The sequence below is a fragment of the Carassius carassius genome, chromosome 14 (assembly GCF_963082965.1).
Source record: "Carassius carassius chromosome 14, fCarCar2.1, whole genome shotgun sequence".
In the NCBI taxonomy this organism is placed as follows: Eukaryota; Metazoa; Chordata; class Actinopteri; order Cypriniformes; family Cyprinidae; genus Carassius; species Carassius carassius.
The window spans coordinates 1,772,098-1,781,849 of NC_081768.1; the positions used below are offsets into that span (position 1 = coordinate 1,772,098).

Sequence of the window (9,752 nt, forward strand, 5' to 3'; positions counted from 1 at the left end):
ATCAGAGTCAGGTGTGGAATCATGGGAAATGGAGTTCAGAGAAGAAAGTCAATATTCCGGTGATGGCGTCCTCTGTGACGATCAGGGGGAACCACAGTTGCCGAATTCATTACATAGTGATTGGATGTTTACACTGTCCATACAGGAGACAAACCAATGGGTCAGTGCTCACTGTCCATGCGTGATGGGAAAATGTATATAAATATAAATGTATACTACATTTTATTGTGCCACTATATTGGTGTGTTGTGTACTATATTTGATAACTTGCGTAATAAAAGTTTACAGTGACGTTTCGAAACCTAGAGCTGACATGGGCGTGATAGCACTGAGGAAAAAGAGATTGAATCGAAACGGAAAGCTAAAGGAGACTGGTTTAAATACCGATGCGGATCTATGAAACCTTGGGTCTAGACCGAGCATAGAAGGTAGAAGACAACTCTCTGACAACATCTGAACTGTATTACAAACCTTTCTGACTGAAGCAACATGTCTGCCGACACTGAAATGGAGAGAAAGATCTGTGACTTCTTGAGGCGAAATGGCAAAAGCATCGCTTTGGTAATCGCTAAAGAAATCGGACCAGATAAACGCACTGTAAACAAACATCTGTACAACCTAGAGAGATCAAAACAGGTGTTCAAAACTGACGAACAGCCTCCTGTTTGGGACCTTATGAAGAATAAGACTGAGATCAAACAGACAGTCAAACCAGAGCAAAAGTTTCAGACGACAAGAGACACGAGTGAAGAGAAAGATGTGGAGGATCTGCTGATGAGGTCAGGAGGTTTAAAAGCCCATCAGATCGCCACAGACCTGGGACAGTCAAGACAAACCATTAACAAACAGCTGTACAGTATGGAGGAGAAGGGAAAAGTTAAGATGTGTAGCAAAAGCAAGTTGTGGTCTCTGAATGAGGAGTGGAGCGATGATAGTTTCAGCCAAGAGAGGTTTGTGTTATAAGCCACTGACTATTTGGTGTTTTTAATTTGGTGCCAGTGTTTGGATAATAACTAAAAATGATTTGTTATTGATCAGTTCCAGTTCCTGTCCCAGTGATCATGGATTAGACTCAATTTCAGGGTAAGCTACTGGACCTGACAGCTTTGTGTCCACCAGAAATATCTTGTTAATTCAGAAACAATGAAGAAGTTTTTCTCTCTGGATCAGAGATCTGAATATATATATATTCAGATAATGCATAGTGATTTTATTGTCTATTAACATGTATGTGTCATCTATAGATTGCAGAATTTTAAAGTGATTGCAGAACTTGGACAAGGAGGTTTTGGCTGTGTTTATAAAGTAAAACATATATATGATCGCAAGATCTACGCTGTAAAGAGGGTCAACTTAACCAGGTAAGTTTATACAAGTCAAAAGGACATATCTAATTTTAAAAAGTACATTTGTCATGATTATGAGGCAAAAAATATATATATAATGTCATTCATTCATTCATTTTTATTCATTGTTTTTATTTGTTTTAGTCAGTCATTCAAATATTCATTCATTCATTATTCATTTATTGATTTAATACAGGAAAGCTGATTCTGAGGTGATGACATTGGCTCGACTAGAGCACACAAACATAGTGCGTTACATCACATGCTGGACAGATTCTGAAGACTGGACGTCAAACCAAGAAAAAAAACAAGTGTCAAAGTAAGCAAGTCTCCTGCACTTTTGATAAAACATTCAGTGCTTCTCAATAGTGAAGTTTGTGTTTTTTATGTTCAGCACTTCATCAGATGTAGTGACCTTTGACAGAGACGGCTGTGAAGAGGATGATGAAGATGATGATGAAGATGATGTGACATCAGGAATGGAAAGTCTGAGTATAACAGAGTATGTCTAGCATTCCTCTTATGACACTTTTTTTTAGCTCCTATACAGGTGCTTCCCAATAAATTATAATGTCATGGAAAAGTTCATTTATTTCAGTAATTCAGACTGAAGTAGTTTAAGTCTTTGGTACTTTTGATTGTGATGATTTTGGCTCACATTTAACAAAAACCCACCAATTCACGATCTCAACAAATTATAATATGGTGACATGCCAATCAGCTAATCAGCTCAAAACACCTGCAAAGGTTTCCTGAGCCTTCAAAATGGTCTCTGACAATCATTGACAATCCTTCACAAGGAGTGTACATCACAAACATTCATTGCCAATAAGGTGGCTGTTCACAGAGTGCTGTATCCAAGCATGTCAACAGAAAGTTGAGTGGAAGGAAAAAGTGTGGAAAAAGTGTGGAAGAAAAAGATGAGAGCAAGTTTTGTATTTCATTTGGAAACCAAGGTCCTAGAGTCTGGAGGAAGGGTGGAGAAGCTCATAGCCCAAGTTGCTTGAAGTCCAGTGTTAAGTTTCCACAGTCTGTGATGATTTGGGGTGCAATGTCATCTGCTGGTGTTGGTCCATTGTGTTTTTTGAAAACCAAAATCGCTGCTCCCATTTACCAAGATATCTTGGAGCACTTCATGCTTCCTTCTGCTGACCAGCTTTCTGAAGATGCTGATTTCATTTTCCAGCAGGATTTGGCACCTGTCCACACTGCCAAAAGCACCAAAAGTTGGTTAAATGACCATGGTGTTGGTGTGCTTGACTGGCCAGCAAACTCACCAGACCTGAAACCCAGAGAGAAGCTATTGTCAAGAAGAAGATGAGAAACAAGAGACCAAACAATGCAGATGAGCTGAAGGCCACTGTCAAAGAAACCTGGTCTTCCAGACCACCTCAGCAGTGCCACAAACTGATCACCTCCATGCCACGCTGAACTGAGACCGTAATTAAAGCAAAAGAAGCCCCTACCAAGTATTGAGTACATGTACAGTAAATGAACATACTTTCCAGAAGGCCAACAATTCACTAAAAAAAAATTTTTTAATTGGTCTTATGAAGTATTCTAATTTGTTGAGAGTTAATTGGTGGGTTTTTGTTAAATAAGAGCCAAAATCATCACAATGAAAAGAACCAAAGACTTAAACTACTTCAGTCTGTGAGCATTGAATTAATTTAATACACAAGTTTCACAATTTGAGTTGAATTACTAACACAAAATGTACTTTTTCACGACATTCAAATTCATTGAGAAGCACCTGTATTAGCTCCTTTTAGGGTAAAGTAGTATTACAGTGTGTCAATTGATCGTGGTTTTTTTTAGCTCTAAGTAATTTAAGTCTCTTTGGTTAAAAGTGTCTGCATGAATGTAAATGTAAATGTAACTGTGTCTGTTCTCAGATCAGCATCCGCTGCTACTGAAGCCTCAGGAGACAACAGAACTGACAGGTTAGACTCTTCAGATTAGTGACTTTATTTGTTTAATTGAAATTAATTACACAACAACTGTATTATTCAAAGGGCTCATGTAATGAGCAATCAAAATTTCTTTGCTCTCAGAAATAGAAAGATTTTATTTTACTTGAAATTTTACAGTGCCTCAGTTTAAGGACCAGATAAAAGAGTGGAAAATCATCATACACAAACTTCTAGAGAAACACAAGATGATGATATTAAATGTATGATATGACTCATTTAAGACAATATGTGCATTGCCATGTTAAATATTAACCCATGTGACTCTCTCATTTCAGCAGCGGGACATATTTGTTTATTCAGATGGAGTTCTGCGAGGGAGGAACACTGACTGATTGGATAAAGGAGAGAAATCAGATGGAAAAACAGAAACATAGTGGAAATCCATCAGATATTTTATGAGATTATCACTGGAGTGGAATACATCCATGCCAACAATCTCATCCACAGAGACTTAAAGGTATTTCATTTTTGTTCCTGGAAGGCAGCTTAACTTGTGTTTAAGCAAATAAGCATTTTACCCATGTGTTCTCTCCTTTTAGCCTGATAACATACTGTTTGGAGCTGAAGGCAAAGTGAAGATCGGAGACTTTGGGCTGGTGGCAGCTCAGACCGATCAGAATGGTGACCCTATAGAGAGGTCAAACAGAGGAACACCAACTTACATGAGTCCTGAACAAGTAATGCAGTTCTATTTTATCTGTTTTTTTTTTTTATTAAAGAAATTGCATTAAAAAAAATTCATATAATTGTTTTCCTTAGAAAAATGAGAAGAATTATGATGAAAAAACAGACATTTTTCCCCTTGGACTCGTATGGTTTGTCATGATCTGGAAAATATCTACTGTTAGTGAAAGAGTAAAGGTCAGTAGTATTTCACGACAGTCATCAGTAGTGATACTATAAGCTCAGTTATTACCCATATTTGCAAAAAAATAAAAATAAAATGTGACAATTTAAAATGTCTTTTGCAGTGAATGGGTGCCGTCAGAATGAGAGTCCAAACAGCTGCTAAAATGAAGCATCAATAAATAAAAGCATTAAGACGTTTTTAAAATCAAAATATCCATAATCCATAAAAACACTTCCTCTATTAAATAAAATTGTTTTCTGCTCAAATAATAAATATAAATATTTTTGAGCTATTTTGGCTTGTAAAAAGTGCTTGATCTGTGTAGATTTCTCTCCTGATTCAACTTTTTAATTGGAGGAAGTGTTATTATAGGTTATGATCTTAATGCTGGATTTGTCTCAGTTTTTGTCTTCTCTTCTGCTGTGCTGTGTGATGTTTTTATCAGCTGTTTGGACTCTCATTCTGACGGCACCCATTCACTGCAGAGTCTCCACTAATGAGACACTGATGCAATGCTACATTGTTTTTTAAGTGATTTTTTTCCCTGTCATTGCAGCTGTGGCCGGATCTGAGAGATCGAAGGTTTCCAGAAGGGTTCAGTGACAGTTATCCAACAGAGGTTAGGAACTTGATTTTACCTTCTGATAAATATTGATTGAACCAAGTTTAGCCTATAACTTTATCATGCTTCTTTCTCAGAGTAAATTCATCATGAACATGCTGTCGAATTCACCAGAGCTCAGACCACATGCAAAAGACATAAAAGAAACACTGAAGAAGTTTTTCTCTCTGGATCAGAATCTGTTAAGCCAGAAAACTGTCTGAGATTTCTATGAATAGAAATTTTAGCAGTAAAATAATGAATTACCACAGAGTACTTATGAAAAGCAACAGCTTTTCGTTACATTGATTTAATTGATTTATCCATGATCTAATGAATTATTTCATGTTCTCTGATTAAAGTGATAAGATCAAATGTGGAACATTTGGCGAGTGATTAAAAAAAATTATGTGAAATAACTTTCAGATTTCTACTAGATTTCTTCTAGTATATTTTAAATATTTTCAAAGTTTCAAAAGTTCAGTCTCATTCTGTTTTCAAAAATACATTCTATTGATGTTATGAGGCTATTTTTTGAAATCCCAACATGAATGTAATGTCACAACATTATTGTAATGTTAGCTGCATAAAATGAATATGATTTACATCTTAAATTTAATTGCAACTAAAAGATAATCAAAGTTGCATTTACAGTCGAAACGCAATATAATGTAATGTGAAAACATGTGCTTGCTGGGAAGATTGTTGCTTGACAAATATACTGTTTATGCTGGGTGCAGTGAAAAGAAAAAAGAAAATGTGTCATTAATATCAACACCATGTGTTCTGATATTAGATACAATAAACTCACAGTCTGTAAGAAACTGTTACTTTTTTCCACAAACATAAAAGCAACCATAGATTTATATTTTAATTGTATTTCAATGCTTTAATTTGTAAGGATGTTTCCATTTTGTCTTGTAAAATGAAACATTGGGCTTTATTAATAAAATCTGAAAAAAAAAAATCCTGGATTTTCTTTTTTTGTTTTAACTATTTTTTAAAATTGTTTTCATTGCTAATCATTGTAAATCTTTTCTGTTGTGTTCTCAGTATTACTATTCATTTATTAATTTCCTAGTTTGTTTGTTTAAAAATTAAAAGATTTATTTCTTAATGACATCATCCTCCAGGAAGTGACATAATTTTGGAGGGAAAAGCAAGTAAATCTCAGTGTGTATTAACAATAAGTCAGATGAATTCTGTTAAGTTGTTTTATTAGATGGGTTGTTTCACTCCGAAGCAGTCCACCCTGACTGAAAATATCAAGATTAATATTTCATGTTCTTATGTAAGTAAATTTAGCTCTTTATTTACATCCCTTTACACATAAATAATGAAGTAGTTGCTCAAACTCTTACACAAGCTTATTAATTTGCACGTACAACCTGTACACAAGCATTTAAACAATAATTATCTCAGCTACGAAAGCTTTATGTATGTTTTGACAGTTTTCCCTCTCATCTCAACACAGGGCAGGGTGCAGGTGCTCGTCTAGTCCTCTAGGTGTCACTGTCAAGACATTACCAGTGCTAAAATGATGGTAAATAGCAAATCTTACTACTATTGATGTGAACCAGGGGCGAGGCTACATAAGGGCCAGGGTGGCACTGGCCCACTCAAACTGACGGCTGGCCCACCCAATCAGAACAGACAAAAAAAAAAAAGAAATTTGGGAAAGCCGAAAAAAAATCATGCATATGTGACATACTGTACACTTAAACACGTACATGAAGTTTCATAAAAAAATAACTACTGTAGAGCGAAAACCTTTTCATATAATTGCCTTACTGCAACAGCCAATCAATAAGCTTATTAGTACTGTTTAGCCAATCGCGTATTGTGGGGGGGGGATGAGTTTAAGTCTGCTAGTGAAGTAAACTTTTAACACGCATGACACAAGACGAGCATGTCGAAACAGACATCTTTAATTAAATATCTAAAAATAAAAAAACAAGAACATAACCTGAAACATCAACATCAACCCGGGCTAATCGTCGAGAAAAGCAACATACCAGCTGATTTATCCACACTTTATGAACCACCTGCTCTGCCCTATTTACGGAGTAATGTTGCATTTACGCCAGTTTTCGCGAAAAATAAACTGCAAGTCTAGTCTTTTGCTGCTAAGTGGTACAGAAAGTTTTGAAGTGTCCCCCACACTATTAATATCATGGAAATTCGTCCCCCGCACCTTTTCAGAAGGCGATATGAACATCACGGAGAGCTAAGCTCTCCTGCAATGTGTGTTTCATTCATACTCGAAGCTGGAGCGCGCTCTCGCGCTGAAAGTCATAACAGGAAACTCCTAATATGGACAACAGCGTCCAGCTATCGCTGTATAAAAACAGTTGTTTTCACAGAAAAACAGACACTTTTGGAAACACAAAGACATTTAACATACGACTGCAACAATATATGGTTTTTCAACTCATCTCCAGCAGGTGATAAAGTATATGAACAATGCAGTGCTAATTGACATAGCATTTATTACAGTATAGAAACTATTATAACTTATGTGAAAAAAAGTGTTTGTAGTATATAAAAAATCATTATTATTTGTTATTGTCCAGTAGTTATAGATTTCTAAGCCAATTATCAATGCGCATATCCACTACCTGTCAAGTCTCTTCTGTTCACCAAGCCTGTATTTATTTGATCAAAAGTACAGCTAAACAGTAAAATTGTGAAATATTTTTACTAGACTATTTAAAAAAACTGTTTTCTATTTGAATATATTTCAAAATGTAATTTATTGAGATTTCAAAGCTGATTTTTTTAGCATCATTACTCCAGTCACACGATCCTTCAGAAATAATTCTGATATTCTGATTTGCTACTCCAAAAAATAAAATAATAATAATGATAATGTTGAAAACAGCTGGGTAGATTTTTTTTTTCAGTTTTTTTTTTTTATTGAATAGAAAGTTCAAAAGAACGGCATTTATCTGAAATATAATAATTTTGTAAAATGATGTCTTTATCATCACTTTTGATCAATTTAAAGAATCCTTCCTAAATAAAAGTATTCATTTCTATAATTTCTTTTCCAAAAAAGATAAATTATGCTGACTCTAAGATTTTGAATGATACACTGTATAATGTTGCAAAGTCTTTTTATTTCACACAAATGCTGATCTTTGGATCCTTCTATTCATCAAAGAACACTGAAAAAAATTTACTCAACTGTTTTAAATATTGGTAATCAGCATATTAGAATGATTTGATTTCTGAAGGATGTGACACATAACTGGAGTAATGATGCTGAAAATTCACCTTTGATCACAGGAAAAATTGTAAAATATATTCGAATAGAAAAGTTATTTTAAATAGTAAAAATATTTCACAAAATAACTTTTTTTTTTAGATGTACTTTGGATCAAATAAATGCAGGCTTGGTGAGCAGATGAGGCTTCTATAAACACATAAAAAATCTTACTCTTCAAAAACTGTTGACTGGTAGGCTATATAGATTACAGAAATGGTATATTGTAATGTTTTATATAAATATATATATATATATATATATATATGTGTGTGTGTGTAATTTCTGTCCCCCTCACGTTTGAAAAGATTGTTACGCCCCTGAATGTAAGCAACATCTGATCGCTCTCAAAGTATAATGCTGTCAGAAATTTGGCCGTGGCACAGTAAGTTAGTGAACCAGGTTATTCCAGTTTAAGATGAACACAATTACTGAACACTGATGTCTTGCTACAGTGGTCATATAGCAGTACAATATCTATATTTGTCTACCTTGTAGCTGCTTGTAAATGTATTTTGTTGTATATTCATGAATTTGTTGGCTAACAATCAATTACATTTAACTTATCTGAACTGTATAGTGATTTTATCCTATATTGTAAAATTTGTGTAATTTGAGAGTGGTCATTCAGGTCCACCCTATTCCACCAAGGTCCACTCAGTTTAAAATTTCTGACCTCGCCACTGATGTGAACGTTTTAGAATAGCAGTTTTGGGTTTACAGTACAAGGGGAAAATATGTTTTCTGTGTTAAACATTACTGCAAGTGATCAGGTTTTGTTCTGTAGCATGAATACTTTAAACGTCAAAATGTTTTAAGTTGCCAAAATATGCTTTATAAGTATATTAACAACCCTGACATTTGTCATTAAATTCCAACATGACATAAAACATTAAAAAAGCATGGATAAAGAAAAAAGATTAATATAAACACATTTAGCTGAATATTTTCCCAATTTTTTTTTTTTTTGGTCTTTTTATGGAAAAGTGCAGCATGAACATTTGTCAGAATTTGTCTTGTGCTGCTCCTTCGAAGAAAGAACGTAATTTGGATTTGGAACATGAAGATGAGCAAATTATGTGAAATAACTCTTTATTAATACCTTTTTTTATTTCAAAATGGTTGCCTGGTAATACTTACTAGTATTTATCAGTGCTCTGTTGTACGTCTGAATGAATGGAGGCATTGAACACGAGCAGACGCAAAACAACACTCTTTTATAATGCATGAGCAGTTACAGTGAGCGTCTAAAGAAAAAGATATGAATGAGTGTATTATAGGCAAGAACAACATCACTGTTTATTTTAGTAGAGAGCACATGCTTCTTAAAGGAATAGTTCACCAAAAAATGCAAATACTGTATAATCACCCTCAGGTCATCCAAGATCAGTTTGTGTCATCAGGTTTGTAGAAATGTAGCATTGAATCAGTGTCTCATCAATGGATGCTCTGCAGTGAATGGGTGCCGTCAGAATGAGAGACAAACAGCTGATAAAAACATCACAATAATAATCCACAGCACTCCAGTCCATCAGTTAACATCCGGAGAAGACTAAAGATCATCATTAAGACATTTTAACTTCAAACCGTTACTTCCAGAAACCTTTATTATGGATTATGGACTTGTATTTTTGCCGGAAGCAATAGTTTGAAGTTAAAAACATCTTAATGCTGGATTTGTTTCAGTTTTAGTCTTCTCCAGATGTTAACTGATGGA

The 9,752-nt window shown here is 34.7% G+C and overlaps 1 pseudogene; it reads left to right on the plus strand.

The window, feature by feature from the left end:
• Window positions 1-325: 325 nt before the first annotated feature.
• Window positions 326-5,175, plus strand: LOC132156695 (eukaryotic translation initiation factor 2-alpha kinase 3-like; annotated as a pseudogene).
• Window positions 5,176-9,752: the final 4,577 nt, after the last annotated feature.